At 43.9% G+C, this 16,726-nt stretch overlaps 1 long non-coding RNA gene across 7 annotated transcripts in view; it reads right to left on the reverse strand.

Moving 5' to 3' along the window:
- LOC307181470 overlaps nt 1-16,726 on the reverse strand; it is a 1,536,115-nt gene that overhangs the window by 1,468,906 nt on the left and 50,483 nt on the right. For all 7 annotated transcript variants that reach the window (XR_013826859.1, XR_013826860.1, XR_013826861.1 and 4 more), the window contains exon 2: nt 8,715-8,800. This is a non-coding gene — a long non-coding RNA (uncharacterized lncRNA). The remainder of the gene's footprint in view (nt 1-8,714; nt 8,801-16,726) is intronic.

Consider the following 16,726-nt stretch of genomic DNA (forward strand, 5'->3'; position numbering starts at 1 on the left):
AATAGCGAGAACCAATGAGAGGCTAGCTGGAGGTGTCTGGACGGGCAAATTTAACTCTCATTTCCCACCAGGAAGAGGAATTAACCAAAGGCTCAGCATGCCGGGCCGGAACCAGATTAGGGCCTGAAGCCATCCTGCGGTGTTGCGGCCAGCTCAAAAGAAAGCGAGTTGAAGAAAGGAGCTCAGGGGCACTGTAATTCACAAACCTGCAGAGTTATAAATGACAGCTATCGTCCAAAAATAGACTGAAGTAAGGCTGCCAAGAGGACTTGAAAGCGGGGCAGAATTGCAGGAAACCGATTTCAGGAGGTAGACTGGAATTGCATTGAAAGCATAGGAAAAGAGGCAGAACGTCCACAATGATGCACTTGGCCAAAAAGGGCGTATGCGTTTTTTCCTGAATATATTCAGGAAAAAACGCATACGCCCTTTTTGGCCAACCAAGCAAGCTTGCAAAGGAAATCTGCACTACAATGAAGTCTCACTTCCCCCCGGTCAAAAGGGCCATCTGAAAAAAGTGTAAAATCCAGAAAGGCAGGACAGGCCATGGAGAACTGGGAGCCTTGTTATGCTGATGGGTGGGATGTAAATTGCCAACAACCACTCAGGAGAAGTGTATGGTGTTTCCTGAAACATCTAAAAAACAAAGCAACAGAGCCTAGGGCACTGCCACTTATGGTCCTATAGCTTAGGGAAATTAAAATCAAAAAGACACAGCCACCCCAAAGTTTGGAATGGCTCTGTTTACAAGAACCTCGTTTACAGTACAAGTTCAACATCGCAGAAAGTGAAAAATGGATAAAGAACTTGTGGTACTTACGTACAATGCAGTATCACTCAGCAATGAAATCTATGTCATCAGGCCCGTGGCAGCATAATGAGTAGATTCAGGTACGATGATTCTAACTGAAATAAGTCACACAGAAAAAGAAACATCATAAGATATCCCTAATACACGGAATGTAAACTTGGCTACACAGGAACTGAATTCCAAAACAGAACAGGGTCTCAAATTTAGAAAACCAATTTATGCTTGCTTAAGGGGAAAGGTGAGTTGGGTTGCTGCATAAAACCAGAGATTGAAATGAGCACAGATAAAGTTCCTTAAGCCAAATATGGAATAGACAAGAGCTACTCCTTGCTCAACGAAATGGACTCAAAACTCCATATTAAACCCCTAAGAATGTACCTGACTAGTAAGTATCTTAAAACCTATGGATTGCTATGTCTCCAAAAGAGAATCAAGCGTGTGTACAGGGGCATAAACGCAGCAGTGATAGGATTGGAGAGGTTCGGTGAGCAAATGAAGACCCTTTGAAGTCATATTGCATGGTACCCATTACACGGGTCTCAACTCTCCAGGTTTAAGGTATTCTTCCTTCAGCTAAAACATGCATGTGGAACCCAATTATGATCAACCATGTGAACGGGAGACGTGTTCAAATATGTCTCAGTTTTCCTCCCCTGGTACTCGGGTGCAACATTCCAGACGCTTTACTAACACTCTCCCCACTTGGAGAGTCAGCGCCTTTAACCTCCTGTTTGGCCCAGTTTGCAATTTCTGCGGAAGATGAACAGGAATAGCGAGAACCAATGAGAGACTAGCTGGAGGTGTCTGGACGGGCAAATTTAACTCTCATTTCCCACCAGGAAGAGGAATTAACCAAAGGCTCAGCATGCCGGGCCGGAACCAGATTAGGGCCTGAAGCCATCCTGCGGTGTTGCGGCCAGGTCACAAGAAAGCGAGTTGAAGAAAGGAGCTCAGGGGCACTGTAATTCACAAACCTGCAGAGTTATAAATGACAGCTATCGTCCAAAAATAGACTGAAGTAAGGCTGCCAAGAGGACTTGAAAGCGGGGCAGAATTGCAGGAAACTGATTTCAGGAGGTAGACTGGAATTGCATTGAAAGCATAGGAAAAGAGGCAGAACGTCCACAATGATGCACTTGGCCAAAAAGGGCGTATGCGTTTTTTCCTGAATATATTCAGGAAAAAACGCATACGCCCTTTTTGGCCAACCAAGCAAGCTTGCAAAGGAAATCTGCACTACAATGAAGTCTCACTTCCCCCCGGTCAAAAGGGCCATCTGAAAAAAGTGTAAAATCCAGAAAGGCAGGACAGGCCATGGAGAACTGGGAGCCTTGTTATGCTGATGGGCGGCATGTAAATTGCCAACAGACACTCGGGAGAAGTGTATGGTGTTTCCTGAAACATCTAAAAAACAAAGCAACAGAGCCTAGGGCACTGCCACTTATGGTCCTATAGCTTAGGGAAATTAAAATCAAAAAGACACAGCCACCCCAAAGTTTGGAACGGCTCTGTTTACAAGAACCTCGTTTACAGTACAAGTTCAACATTGCAGAAAGTGAAAAATGGATAAAGAAGTTGTGGTATTTACTTAAAAAGCAATATCACTCAGCAATGTAATCTGTGTCATCAGGCCCTTAGCAGCACAATGAGTGGATTCAGGTATGATGATTCTAACTGAAATAAGTCACACAGAAAAGAAACATCATAAGATATCAGTAATACACGGAATGTAAACTTGGCTACACAGGAACTGAATTACAGAACAGAACAGGGTCTCCAATTTAGAAAACCAACTTATGCTTGCTTAAGGGTAAAGGTGAGTTGGGGTGCTGCATAAAACCAGAGATTGAAATGAGCACAGATAAAGTTCCTTAAGCCAAATATGGAATAGACAAGAGCTACTCCTTGCTCAACGAAATGGACTCAACACCCCATATTAAATGCCTAAGAATGTACCTGACTAGTAAGTATCTTAAAACCTATGGATTGCTATGTCTCCAAAAGAGAATCAAGCGTGTGTACAGGGGCATAAACGCAGCAGTGATAGGATTGGAGAGGTTCGGTGAGCAAATGAAGACCCTTTGAAGTCATATTGCATGGTACCCATTACACGGGTCTCAACTCTCCAGGTTTAAGGTATTCTTCCTTCAGCTAAAACATGCATGTGGAACCTAGAGTATGATCAACCATGTGATCGGGAGACGTGTTCAAATATGTCTCAGTTTTCATACCCTGGTACTCGGGTGCAACATTCCAGACGCTTTACTAACACTCTCCCGACTTGGAGAGTCAGTCCCTTTAACCTCCTGTTTGGCCCAGTTTGCAATTTCTGCGGAAGATGAACAGGAATAGCGAGAACCAATGAGAGGCTAGCTGGAGGTGTCTGGACGGGCAAATTTAACTCTCATTTCCCACCAGGAAGAGGAATTAACCAAAGGCTCAGCATGCCGGGCCGGAACCAGATTAGGGCCTGAAGCCATCCTGCGGTGTTGCGGCCAGCTCAAAAGAAAGCGAGTTGAAGAAAGGAGCTCAGGGGCACTGTAATTCACAAACCTGCAGAGTTATAAATGACAGCTATCGTCCAAAAATAGACTGAAGTAAGGCTGCCAAGAGGACTTGAAAGCGGGGCAGAATTGCAGGAAACCGATTTCAGGAGGTAGACTGGAATTGCATTGAAAGCATAGGAAAAGAGGCAGAACGTCCACAATGATGCACTTGGCCAAAAAGGGCGTATGCGTTTTTTCCTGAATATATTCAGGAAAAAACGCATACGCCCTTTTTGGCCAACCAAGCAAGCTTGCAAAGGAAATCTGCACTACAATGAAGTCTCACTTCCCCCCGGTCAAAAGGGCCATCTGAAAAAAGTGTAAAATCCAGAAAGGCAGGACAGGCCATGGAGAACTGGGAGCCTTGTTATGCTGATGGGTGGGATGTAAATTGCCAACAACCACTCAGGAGAAGTGTATGGTGTTTCCTGAAACATCTAAAAAACAAAGCAACAGAGCCTAGGGCACTGCCACTTATGGTCCTATAGCTTAGGGAAATTAAAATCAAAAAGACACAGCCACCCAAAAGTTTGGAATGGCTCTGTTTACAAGAACCTCGTTTACAGTACAAGTTCAACATCGCAGAAAGTGAAAAATGGATAAAGAACTTGTGGTACTTACGTACAATGCAGTATCACTCAGCAATGAAATCTATGTCATCAGGCCCGTGGCAGCATAATGAGTAGATTCAGGTACGATGATTCTAACTGAAATAAGTCACACAGAAAAAGAAACATCATAAGATATCCCTAATACACGGAATGTAAACTTGGCTACACAGGAACTGAATTCCAAAACAGAACAGGGTCTCAAATTTAGAAAACCAACTTATGCTTGCTTAAGGGTAAAGGTGAGTTGGGTTGCTGCATAAAACCAGAGATTGAAATGAGCACAGATAAAGTTCCTTAAGCCAAATATGGAATAGACAAGAGCTACTCCTTGCTCAACGAAATGGACTCAACACCCCATATTAAATGCCTAGGAATGTACCTGACTAGTAAGTATCTTAAAACCTATGGATTGCTATGTCTCCAAAAGAGAATCAAGCGTGTGTACAGGGGCATAAACGCAGCAGTGATAGGATTGGAGAGGTTCGGTGAGCAAATGAAGACCCTTTGAAGTCATATTGCATGGTACCCATTACACGGGTCTCAACTCTCCAGGTTTAAGGTATTCTTCCTTCAGCTAAAACATGCATGTGGAACCCAATTATGATCAACCATGTGAACGGGAGACGTGTTCAAATATGTCTCAGTTTTCCTCCCCTGGTACTCGGGTGCAACATTCCAGACGCTTTACTAACACTCTCCCCACTTGGAGAGTCAGCGCCTTTAACCTCCTGTTTGGCCCAGTTTGCAATTTCTGCGGAAGATGAACAGGAATAGCGAGAACCAATGAGAGACTAGCTGGAGGTGTCTGGACGGGCAAATTTAACTCTCATTTCCCACCAGGAAGAGGAATTAACCAAAGGCTCAGCATGCCGGGCCGGAACCAGATTAGGGCCTGAAGCCATCCTGCGGTGTTGCGGCCAGGTCACAAGAAAGCGAGTTGAAGAAAGGAGCTCAGGGGCACTGTAATTCACAAACCTGCAGAGTTATAAATGACAGCTATCGTCCAAAAATAGACTGAAGTAAGGCTGCCAAGAGGACTTGAAAGCGGGGCAGAATTGCAGGAAACCGATTTCAGGAGGTAGACTGGAATTGCATTGAAAGCATAGGAAAAGAGGCAGAACGTCCACAATGATGCACTTGGCCAAAAAGGGCGTATGCGTTTTTTCCTGAATATATTCAGGAAAAAACGCATACGCCCTTTTTGGCCAACCAAGCAAGCTTGCAAAGGAAATCTGCACTACAATGAAGTCTCACTTCCCCCCGGTCAAAAGGGCCATCTGAAAAAAGTGTAAAATCCAGAAAGGCAGGACAGGCCATGGAGAACTGGGAGCCTTGTTATGCTGATGGGCGGCATGTAAATTGCCAACAGACACTCGGGAGAAGTGTATGGTGTTTCCTGAAACATCTAAAAAACAAAGCAACAGAGCCTAGGGCACTGCCACTTATGGTCCTATAGCTTAGGGAAATTAAAATCAAAAAGACACAGCCACCCCAAAGTTTGGAACGGCTCTGTTTACAAGAACCTCGTTTTCAGTACAAGTTCAACATTGCAGAAAGTGAAAAATGGATAAAGAAGTTGTGGTATTTACTTAAAAAGCAATATCACTCAGCAATGTAATCTGTGTCATCAGGCCCTTAGCAGCACAATGAGTGGATTCAGGTATGATGATTCTAACTGAAGTAAGTCACACAGAAAAAGAAACATCATAAGATATCAGTAGTACACGGAATGTAAACTTGGCTACACAGGAACTGAATTACAGAACAGATCAGGGACTCAAATTTAGAAAACCAACTTATGCTTGCTTAAGGGTAAAGGTGAGTTGGGGTGCTGCATAAAACCAGAGATTGAAATGAGCACAGATAAAGTTCCTTAAGCCAAATATGGAATAGACAAGAGCTACTCCTTGCTCAACGAAATGGACTCAACACCCCATATTAAACCCCTAAGAATGTACCTGACTAGTAAGTATCTTAAAACCTATGGATTGCTATGTCTCCAAAAGAGAATCAAGCGTGTGTACAGGGGAATAAACGCAGCAGTGATAGGATTGGAGAGGTTCGGTGAGCAAATGAAGACCCTTTGAAGTCATATTGCATGGTACCCATTACACGGGTCTCAACTCTCCAGGTTTAAGGTATTCTTCCTTCAGCTAAAACATGCATGTGGAACCCAGAGTATGATCAACCATGTGATCGGGAGACGTGTTCAAATATGTCTCAGTTTTCCTCCCCTGGTACTCGGGTGCAACATTCCAGATGCTTTACTAACACTCTCCCGACTTGGAGAGTCAGTCCCTTTAACCTCCTGTTTGGCCCAGTTTGCAATTTCTGCGGAAGATGAACAGGAATAGCGAGAACCAATGAGAGGCTAGCTGGAGGTGTCTGGACGGGCAAATTTAACTCTCATTTCCCACCAGGAAGAGGAATTAACCAAAGGCTCAGCATGCCGGGCCGGAACCAGATTAGGGCCTGAAGCCATCCTGCGGTGTTGCGGCCAGCTCACAAGAAAGCGAGTTGAAGAAAGGAGCTCAGGGGCACTGTAATTCACAAACCTGCAGAGTTATAAATGACAGCTATCGTCCAAAAATAGACTGAAGTAAGGCTGCCAAGAGGACTTGAAAGCGGGGCAGAATTGCAGGAAACCGATTTCAGGAGGTAGACTGGAATTGCATTGAAAGCATAGGAAAAGAGGCAGAACGTCCACAATGATGCACTTGGCCAAAAAGGGCGTATGCGTTTTTTCCTGAATATATTCAGGAAAAAACGCATACGCCCTTTTTGGCCAACCAAGCAAACTTGCAAAGGAAATCTGCACTACAATGAAGTCTCACTTCCCCCCGGTCAAAAGGGCCATCTGAAAAAAGTGTAAAATCCAGAAAGGCAACAGGCCATTGAGAACTGGGAGCCTTGTTATGCTGATGGGCGGGATGTAAATTGCCAACAGACACTTGGGAGAAGTGTATGGTGTTTCCTGAAACATCTAAAAAACAAAGCAACAGAGCCTAGGGCACTTCCACTTATGGTCCTATAGCTTAGGGAAATTAAAATCAAAAAGACACAGCCACCCCAAAGTTTGGAACGGCTCTGTTTACAAGAACCTCGTTTACAGTACAAGTTCAACATCGCAGAAAGTGAAAAATGGGTAAAGAAGTTGTGGTATTTACTTACAAAGCAATATCACTCAGCAATGAAATCTGTGTCATCAGGCCCTTAGCAGCACAATGAGTGGATTCAGGTATGATGATTCTAACTGAAGTAAGTCACACAGAAAAAGAAACATCATAAGATATCAGTAGTACACGGAATGTAAACTTGGCTACACAGGAACTGAATTACAGAACAGAACAGGGACTCAAATTTAGAAAACCAACTTATGCTTGCTTAAGGGTAAAGGTGAGTTGGGGTGCTGCATAAAACCAGAGATTGAAATGAGCACAGATAAAGTTCCTTAAGTCAAATATGGAATAGACAAGAACTACTCCTTGCTCAACGAAATGGACTCAACACCGCATATTAAATGCCTAAGAATGTACCTGACTAGTAAGTATCTTAAAACCTATGGATTGCTATGTCTCCGAAACAGAATCAAGCATGTGAACAGGGGCATAAATGCAGCAGTGATAGGATTGGAGAGGTTCGGTGAGCAAATGAAGACCCTTTGAAGTCATATTGCATGGTACCCATTCCACGGGTTTCAACTACCCAGGTTTAAGGTATTCTTCCTTCAGCTAAAACATGCATGTGGAACCCAATTATGATCAACCATGTGAACGGGAGACGTGTTCAAATATGTCTCAGTTTTCCTCCCCTGGTACTCGGGTGCAACATTCCAGACGCTTTACTAACACTCTCCCCACTTGGAGAGTCAGTGCCTTTAACCTCCTGTTTGGCCCAGTTTGCAATTTCTGCGGAAGATGAACAGGAATAGCGAGAACCAATGAGAGACTAGCTGGAGGTGTCTGGACGGGCAAATTTAACTCTCATTTTCCACCAGGAAGAGGAAATAACCAAAGGCTCAGCGTGCCGTACCGGAACCAGATTAGGGCCTGAAGCCATCCTGCGGTGTTGCGGCCAGGTCACAAGAAAGCGAGTTGAAGAAAGGAGCTCAGGGGCACTGTAATTCAGAAACCTGCAGAGTTATAAATGACAGCTATCGTCCAAAAATAGACTGAAGTAAGGCTGCCAAGAGGACTTGAAAGCGGGGCAGAATTGCAGGAAACCGATGTCAGGAGGTAGACTGGAATTGCATTGAAAGCATAGGAAAAGAGGCAGAACGTCCACAATGATGCACTTGGCCAAAAAGGGCGTATGCGTTTTTTCCTGAATATATTCAGGAAAAAACGCATACGCCCTTTTTGGCCAACCAAGCAAGCTTGCAAAGGAAATCTGCACTACAATGAAGTCTCACTTCCCCCCGGTCAAAAGGGCCATCTGAAAAAAGTGTAAAATCCAGAAAGGCAGGACAGGCCATGGAGAACTGGGAGCCTTGTTATGCTGATGGGTGGGATGTAAATTGCCAACAACCACTCGGGAGAAGTGTATGGTGTTTCCTGAAACATCTGAAAAACAAAGCAACAGAACCTAGGGCACTTCCACTTATGGTCCTATAGCTTAGGGAAATTAAAATCAAAAAGACACAGCCACCCCAAAGTTTGGAACGACTCTGTTTACAAGAACCTCGTTTACAGTACAAGTTCAACATCGCAGAAAGTGAAAAATGGATAAAGAAGTTGTGGTATTTACTTAAAAAGCAATATCACTCAGCAATGAAATCTGTGTCATCAGGCCCTTAGCAGCACAATGAGTGGATTCAGGTATGATGATTCTAACTGAAGTAAGTCACACAGAAAAAGAAACATCATAAGATATCAGTAGTACACGGAATGTAAACTTGGCTACACAGGAACTGAATTACAGAACAGAACAGGGACTCAAATTTAGAAAACCAACTTATGCTTGCTTAAGGGTAAAGGTGAGTTGGGGTGCTGCATAAAACCAGAGATTGAAATGAGCACAGATAAAGTTCCTTAAGCCAAATATGGAATAGACAAGAGCTACTCCTTGCTCAACGAAATGGACTCAACACCCCATATTAAACCCCTAAGAATGTACCTGACTAGTAAGTATCTTAAAACCTATGGATTGCTATGTCTCCAAAAGAGAATCAAGCGTGTGTACAGGGGAATAAACGCAGCAGTGATAGGATTGGAGAGGTTCGGTGAGCAAATGAAGACCCTTTGAAGTCATATTGCATGGTACCCATTACACGGGTCTCAACTCTCCAGGTTTAAGGTATTCTTCCTTCAGCTAAAACATGCATGTGGAACCCAGAGTATGATCAACCATGTGATCGGGAGACGTGTTCAAATACGTCTCAGTTTTCCTCCCCTGGTACTCGGGTGCAACATTCCAGATGCTTTACTAACACTCTCCCGACTTGGAGAGTCAGTCCCTTTAACCTCCTGTTTGGCCCAGTTTGCAATTTCTGCGGAAGATGAACAGGAATAGCGAGAACCAATGAGAGGCTAGCTGGAGGTGTCTGGACGGGCAAATTTAACTCTCATTTCCCACCAGGAAGAGGAATTAACCAAAGGCTCAGCATGCCGGGCCGGAACCAGATTAGGGCCTGAAGCCATCCTGCGGTGTTGCGGCCAGGTCACAAGAAAGCGAGTTGAAGAAAGGAGCTCAGGGGCACTGTAATTCACAAACCTGCAGAGTTATAAATGACAGCTATCGTCCAAAAATAGACTGAAGTAAGGCTGCCAAGAGGACTTGAAAGCGGGGCAGAATTGCAGGAAACCTATTTCAGGAGGTAGACTGGAATTACATTGAAAGCATAGGAAAAGAGGCAGAACGTCCACAATGATGCACTTGGCCAAAAAGGGCGTATGCGTTTTTTCCTGAATATATTCAGGAAAAAACGCATACGCCCTTTTTGGCCAACCAAGCAAGCTTGCAAAGGAAATCTGCACTACAATGAAGTCTCACTTCCCCCCGGTCAAAAGGGCCATCTGAAAAAAGTGTAAAATCCAGAAAGGCAACAGGCCATTGAGAACTGGGAGCCTTGTTATGCTGATGGGCGGGATGTAAATTGCCAACAGACACTTGGGAGAAGTGTATGGTGTTTCCTGAAACATCTAAAAAACAAAGCAACAGAGCCTAGGGCACTTCCACTTATGGTCCTATAGCTTAGGGAAATTAAAATCAAAAAGACACAGCCACCCCAAAGTTTGGAACGGCTCTGTTTACAAGAACCTCGTTTAGAGTACAAGTTCAACATCGCAGAAAGTGAAAAATGGATAAAGAAGTTGTAGTATTCACTTACAAAGCAATATCACTCAGCAATGAAATCTGTGTCATCAGGCCCTTAGCAGCACAATGAGTGGATTCAGGTATGATGATTCTAACTGAAGTAAGTCACACAGAAAAAGAAACATCATAAGATATCAGTAATACACGGAATGTAAACTTGGCTACACAGGAACTGAATTACAGAACAGAACAGGGTCTCAAATTTAGAAAACCAACTTATGCTTGCTTAAGGGTAAAGGTGAGTTGGGGTGCTGCATAAAACCAGAGATTGAAATGAGCACAGATAAAGTTCCTTAAGTCAAATATGGAATAGACAAGAGCTACTCCTTGCTCAACGAAATGGACTCAACACCGCATATTAAACGCCTAAGAATGTACCTGACTTGTAAGTATCTTAAAACCTATGGATTGCTATGTCTCCGAAAGAGAATCAAGCATGTGTACAGGGGCATAAACGCAGCAGTGATAGGATTGGAGAGGTTCGGTGAGCAAATGAAGACCCTTTGAAGTCATATTGCATGGTACCGTTTCCACGGGTTTCAACTACCCAGGTTTAAGGTATTCTTCCTTCAGCTAAAACATGCATGTGGAACCCAAGTATGATCAACCATGTGAACGGGAGACGTGTTCAAATATGTCTCAGTTTTCCTCCCCTGGTACTCGGGTGCAACATTCCAGACGCTTTACTAACACTCTCCCCACTTGGAGAGTCAGCGCCTTTAACCTCCTGTTTGGCCCAGTTTGCAATTTCTGCAGAAGATGAACAGGAATAGTGAGAACCAATGAGAGAGTATCTGGAGGTGTCAGGACGGGCAAATTTAACTCTCATTTCCCACCAGGAAAAGGAAATAACCAAAGGCTCAGCGTGCCGTGCCGGAACCAGATTAGGGCCTGAAGCCATCCTGCGGTGTTGCGGCCAGGTCACAAGAAAGCAAGATGAAGAAAGGAGCTCAGGGGCACTGTAATGCACAAACCTGCAGAGTTATAAATGACAGCTATCGTCCAAAAATAGACTGAAGTAAGGCTGCCAAGAGGACTTGAAAGCGGGGCAGAATTGCAGGAAACCGATTTCAGGAGGTAGACTGGAATTGCATTGAAAGCATAGGAAAAGAGGCAGAACGTCCACAATGATGCACTTGGCCAAAAAGGGCGTATGCGTTTTTTCCTGAATATATTCAGGAAAAAACGCATACGCCCTTTTTGGCCAACCAAGCAAGCTTGCAAAGGAAATCTGCACTACAATGAAGTCTCACTTCCCCCCGGTCAAAAGGGCCATCTGAAAAAAGTGTAAAATCCAGAAAGGCAGGACAGGCCATGGAGAACTGGGAGCCTTGTTATGCTGATGGGCGGGATGTAAATTGCCAACAACCACTTGGGAGAAGTGTATGGTGTTTCCTGAAACATCTAAAAAACAAAGCAACAGAACCTAGGGCACTTCCACTTATGGTCCTATAGCTTAGGGAAATTAAAATCAAAAAGACACAGCCACCCCAAAGTTTGGAACGGCTCTGTTTACAAGAACCTCGTTTACAGTACAAGTTCAACATCGCAGAAAGTGAAAAATGGATAAAGAAGTTGTGGTATTTACTTACAAAGCAATATCACTCAGCAATGAAATCTGTGTCATCAGGCCCTTAGCAGCACAATGAGTGGATTCAGGTATGATGATTCTAACTGAAGTAAGTCACACAGAAAAAGAAACATCATAAGATATCAGTAATACACGGAATGTAAACTTGGCTACACAGGAACTGAATTACAGAACAGAACAGGGTCTCAAATTTAGAAAACCAACTTATGCTTGCTTAAGGGTAAAGGTGAGTTGGGGTGCTGCATAAAACCAGAGATTGAAATGAGCACAGATAAAGTTCCTTAAGTCAAATATGCAATAGACAAGAGCTACTCCTTGTTCAACGAAATGGACTCAACACCGCATATTAAATGCCTAAGAATGTACCTGACTAGTAAGTATCTTAAAAACCTATGGATTGCTATGTCTCCGAAAGAGAATCAAGCATGTGTACAGGGGCATAAACGCAGCAGTGATAGGATTGGAGAGGTTCGGTGAGCAAATGAAGACCCTTTGAAGTCATATTGCATGGTACCCATTACACGGGTCTCAACTCTCCAGGTTTAAGGTATTCTTCCTGCAGCTAAAACATGCATGTGGAACCCAGAGTATGATCAACCATGTGATCGGGAGACGTGTTCAAATATGTCTCAGTTTTCCTCCCCTGGTACTCGGGTGCAACATTCCAGACGCTTTACTAACACTCTCCCCACTTGGAGAGTCAGCGCCTTTAACCTCCTGTTTGGCCCAGTTTGCAATTTCTGCGGAAGATGAACGGGAATAGCGAGAACCAATGAGAGGCTAGCTGGAGGTGTCTGGACGGGCAAATTTAACTCTCATTTCCCACCAGGAAGAGGAAATAACCAAAGGCTCAGCGTGCCGTACCGGAACCAGATTAGGGCCTGAAGCCATCCTGCGGTGTTGCGGCCAGCTCAAAATAAAGCGAGTTGAAGAAAGGAGCTCAGGGGCACTGTAATTCACAAACCTGCAGAGTTATAAATGACAGCTATCGTCCAAAAATAGACTGAAGTAAGGCTGCCAAGAGGACTTGAAAGCGGGGCAGAATTGCAGGAAACCGATTTCAGGAGGTAGACTGGAATTGCATTGAAAGCATAGGAAAAGAGGCAGAACGTCCACAATGATGCACTTGGCCAAAAAGGGCGTATGCGTTTTTTCCTGAATATATTCAGGAAAAAACGCATACGCCCTTTTTGGCCAACCAAGCAAGCTTGCAAAGGAAATCTGCACTACAATGAAGTCTCACTTCCCCCCCGGTCAAAAGGGCCATCTGAAAAAAGTGTAAAATCCAGAAAGGCAGGACAGGCCATGGAGAACTGGGAGCCTTGTTATGCTGATGGGCGGGATGTAATTTGCCAACAACCACTCGGGAGAAGTGTATGGTGTTTCCTGAAACATCTAAAAAACAAAGCAACAGAACCTAGGGCACTTCCACTTATGGTCCTATAGCTTAGGGAAATTAAAATCAAAAAGACACAGCCACCCCAAAGTTTGGAACGGCTCTGTTTACAAGAACCTCGTTTACAGTACAAGTTCAACATCGCAGAAAGTGAAAAATGGATAAAGAAGTTGTGGTATTTACTTACAAAGCAATATCACTCAGCAATGAAATCTGTGTCATCAGGCCCTTAGCAGCACAATGAGTGGATTCAGGTATGATGATTCTAACTGAAGTAAGTCACACAGAAAAAGAAACATCATAAGATATCAGTAATACACGGAATGTAAACTTGGCTACACAGGAACTGAATTACAGAACAGAAGAGGGTCTCAAATTTAGAAAACCAACTTATGCTTGCTTAAGGGTAAAGGTGAGTTGGGGTGCTGCATAAAACCAGAGATTGAAATGAGCACAGATAAAGTTCCTTAAGTCAAATATGGAATAGACAAGAGCTACTCCTTGTTCAACGAAATGGACTCAACACCGCATATTAAATGCCTAAGAATGTACCTGACTAGTAAGTATCTTAAAAACCTATGGATTGCTATGTCTCCGAAAGAGAATCAAGCATGTGTACAGGGGCATAAACGCAGCAGTGATAGGATTGGAGAGGTTCGGTGAGCAAATGAAGACCCTTTGAAGTCATATTGCATGGTACACATTACACGGGTCTTAACTCTCCAGGTTTAAGGTATTCTTCCTTCAGCTAAAACATGCATGTGGAACCCAAGTATGATCAACCATGTGAACGGGAGACGTGTTCAAATATGTCTCAGTTTTCCTCGCCTGGTACTCGGGTGCAACATTCCAGACGCTTTACTAACACTCTCCCCACTTGGAGAGTCAGCGCCTTTAACCTCCTGTTTGGCCCAGTTTGCAATTTCTGTGGAAGATGAACAGGAATAGCGAGAACCAATGAGAGACTAGCTGGAGGTGTCAGGATGGGCAATTTAACTCTCATTTCCCACCAGGAAAAGGAAATAACCAAAGGCTCAGCGTGCCGTGCCGGAACCAGATTAGGGCCTGAAGGCATCCTGCGGTGTTGCGGCCAGGTCACAAGAAAGCAAGTTGAAGAAAGGAGCTCAGGGGCACTGTAATGCACAAACCTGCAGAGTTATAAATGACAGCTATCGTCCAAAAATAGACTGAAGTAAGGCTGCCAAGAGGACTTGAAAGCGGGGCAGAATTGCAGGAAACCGATTTCAGGAGGTAGACTGGAATTGCATTGAAAGCATAGGAAAAGAGGCAGAACGTCCACAATGATGCACTTGGCCAAAAAGGGCGTATGCGTTTTTTCCTGAATATATTCAGGAAAAAACGCATACGCCCTTTTTGGCCAACCAAGCAAGCTTGCAAAGGAAATCTGCACTACAATGAAGTCTCACTTCCCCCCAGTCAAAAGGGCCATCTGAAAAAAGTGTAAAATCCAGAAAGGCAGGACAGGTCATGGAGAACTGGGAGCCTTGTTATGCTGATGGGTGGGATGTAAATTGCCAACAACCACTCGGGAGAAGTGTATGGTGTTTCCTGAAACATCTAAAAAACAAAGCAACAGAGCCTAGGGCACTGCCACTTATGGTCCTATAGCTTAGGGAAATTAAAATCAAAAAGACACAGCCACCCCAAAGTTTGGAACGGCTCTGTTTACAAGAACGTCGTTTACAGTACAAGTTCAACATCGCAGAAAGTGAAAAATGGATAAAGAACGTGTGGTACTTACGTACAATGCAGTATCACTCAGCAATGAAATCTATGTCATCAGGCCCGTAGCAGCATAATGAGTAGATTCAGGTACGATGATTCTAACTGAAATAAGTCACACAGAAAAAGAAACATCATAAGATATCCCTAATACACGGAATGTAAACTTGGCTACACAGGAACTGAATTCCAAAACAGAACAGGGTCTCAAATTTAGAAAACCAACTTATGCTTGCTTAAGGGGAAAGGTGAGTTGGGTTGCTGCATAAAACCAGAGATTGAAATGAGCACAGATAAAGTTCCTTAAGCCAAATATGGAATAGACAAGAGCTACTCCTTGCTCAACGAAATGGACTCAACACCGCATATTAAACGCCTAAGAATGTACCTGACTAGTAAGTATCTTAAAACCTATGGATTGCTATGTCTCCGAAAGAGAATCAAGCATGTGTACAGGGGCATAAACGCAGCAGTGATAGGATTGGAGAGGTTCGGTGAGCAAATGAAGACCCTTTGAAGTCATATTGCATTTTACCCATTCCACGGGTTTCAACTACCCAGGTTTTAGGTATTCTTCCTTCAGCTAAAACATGCATGTGGAACCCAAGTATGATCAACCATGTGAACGGGAGACGTGTTCAAATATGTCTCAGTTTTCCTCCCCTGGTACTCGGGTGCAACATTCCAGACGCTTTACTAACACTCTCCCCACTTGGAGAGTCAGCGCCTTTAACCTCCTGTTTGGCCCAGTTTGCAATTTCTGCGGAAGATGAACGGGAATAGCGAGAACCAATGAGAGGCTAGCTGGAGGTGTCTGGACGGGCAAATTTAACTCTCATTTCCCACCAGGAAGAGGAAATAACCAAAGGCTCAGCGTGCCGTACCGGAACCAGATTAGGGCCTGAAGCCATCCTGCGGTGTTGCGGCCAGCTCAAAAGAAAGCGAGTTGAAGAAAGGAGCTCAGGGGCACTGTAATTCACAAACCTGCAGAGTTATAAATGACAGCTATCGTCCAAAAATAGACTGAAGTAAGGCTGCCAAGAGGACTTGAAAGCGGGGCAGAATTGCAGGAAACCGATTTCAGGAGGTAGACTGGAATTGCATTGAAAGCATAGGAAAAGAGGCAGAACGTCCACAATGATGCACTTGGCCAAAAAGGGCGTATGCGTTTTTTCCTGAATATATTCAGGAAAAAACGCATACGCCCTTTTTGGCCAACCAAGCAAGCTTGCAAAGGAAATCTGCACTACAATGAAGTCTCACTTCCCCCCGGTCAAAAGGGCCATCTGAAAAAAGTGTAAAATCCAGAAAGGCAGGACAGGCCATGGAGAACTGGGAGCCTTGTTATGCTGATGGGCGGGATGTAAATTGCCAACAACCACTCGGGAGAAGTGTATGGTGTTTCCTGAAACATCTAAAAAACAAAGCAACAGAACCTAGGGCACTTCCACTTATGGTCCTATAGCTTAGGGAAATTAAAATAAAAAAGACACAGCTACCCCAAAGTTTGGAACGGCTCTGTTTACAAGAACCTCGTTTACAGTACAAGTTCAACATCGCAGAAAGTGAAAAATGGATAAAGAAGTTGTGGTATTTACTTACAAAGCAATATCACTCAGCAATGAAATCTGTGTCATCAGGCACTTAGCAGCACAATGAGTGGATTCAGGTATGATGAATCTAACTGAAGCAAGTCACACAGAAAAAGAAACA

The sequence above is a fragment of the Stenella coeruleoalba genome (genome assembly GCF_951394435.1).
Source record: "Stenella coeruleoalba genome assembly, contig: scaffold_28, whole genome shotgun sequence".
NCBI lineage: Eukaryota > Metazoa > Chordata > Mammalia > Artiodactyla > Delphinidae > Stenella > Stenella coeruleoalba.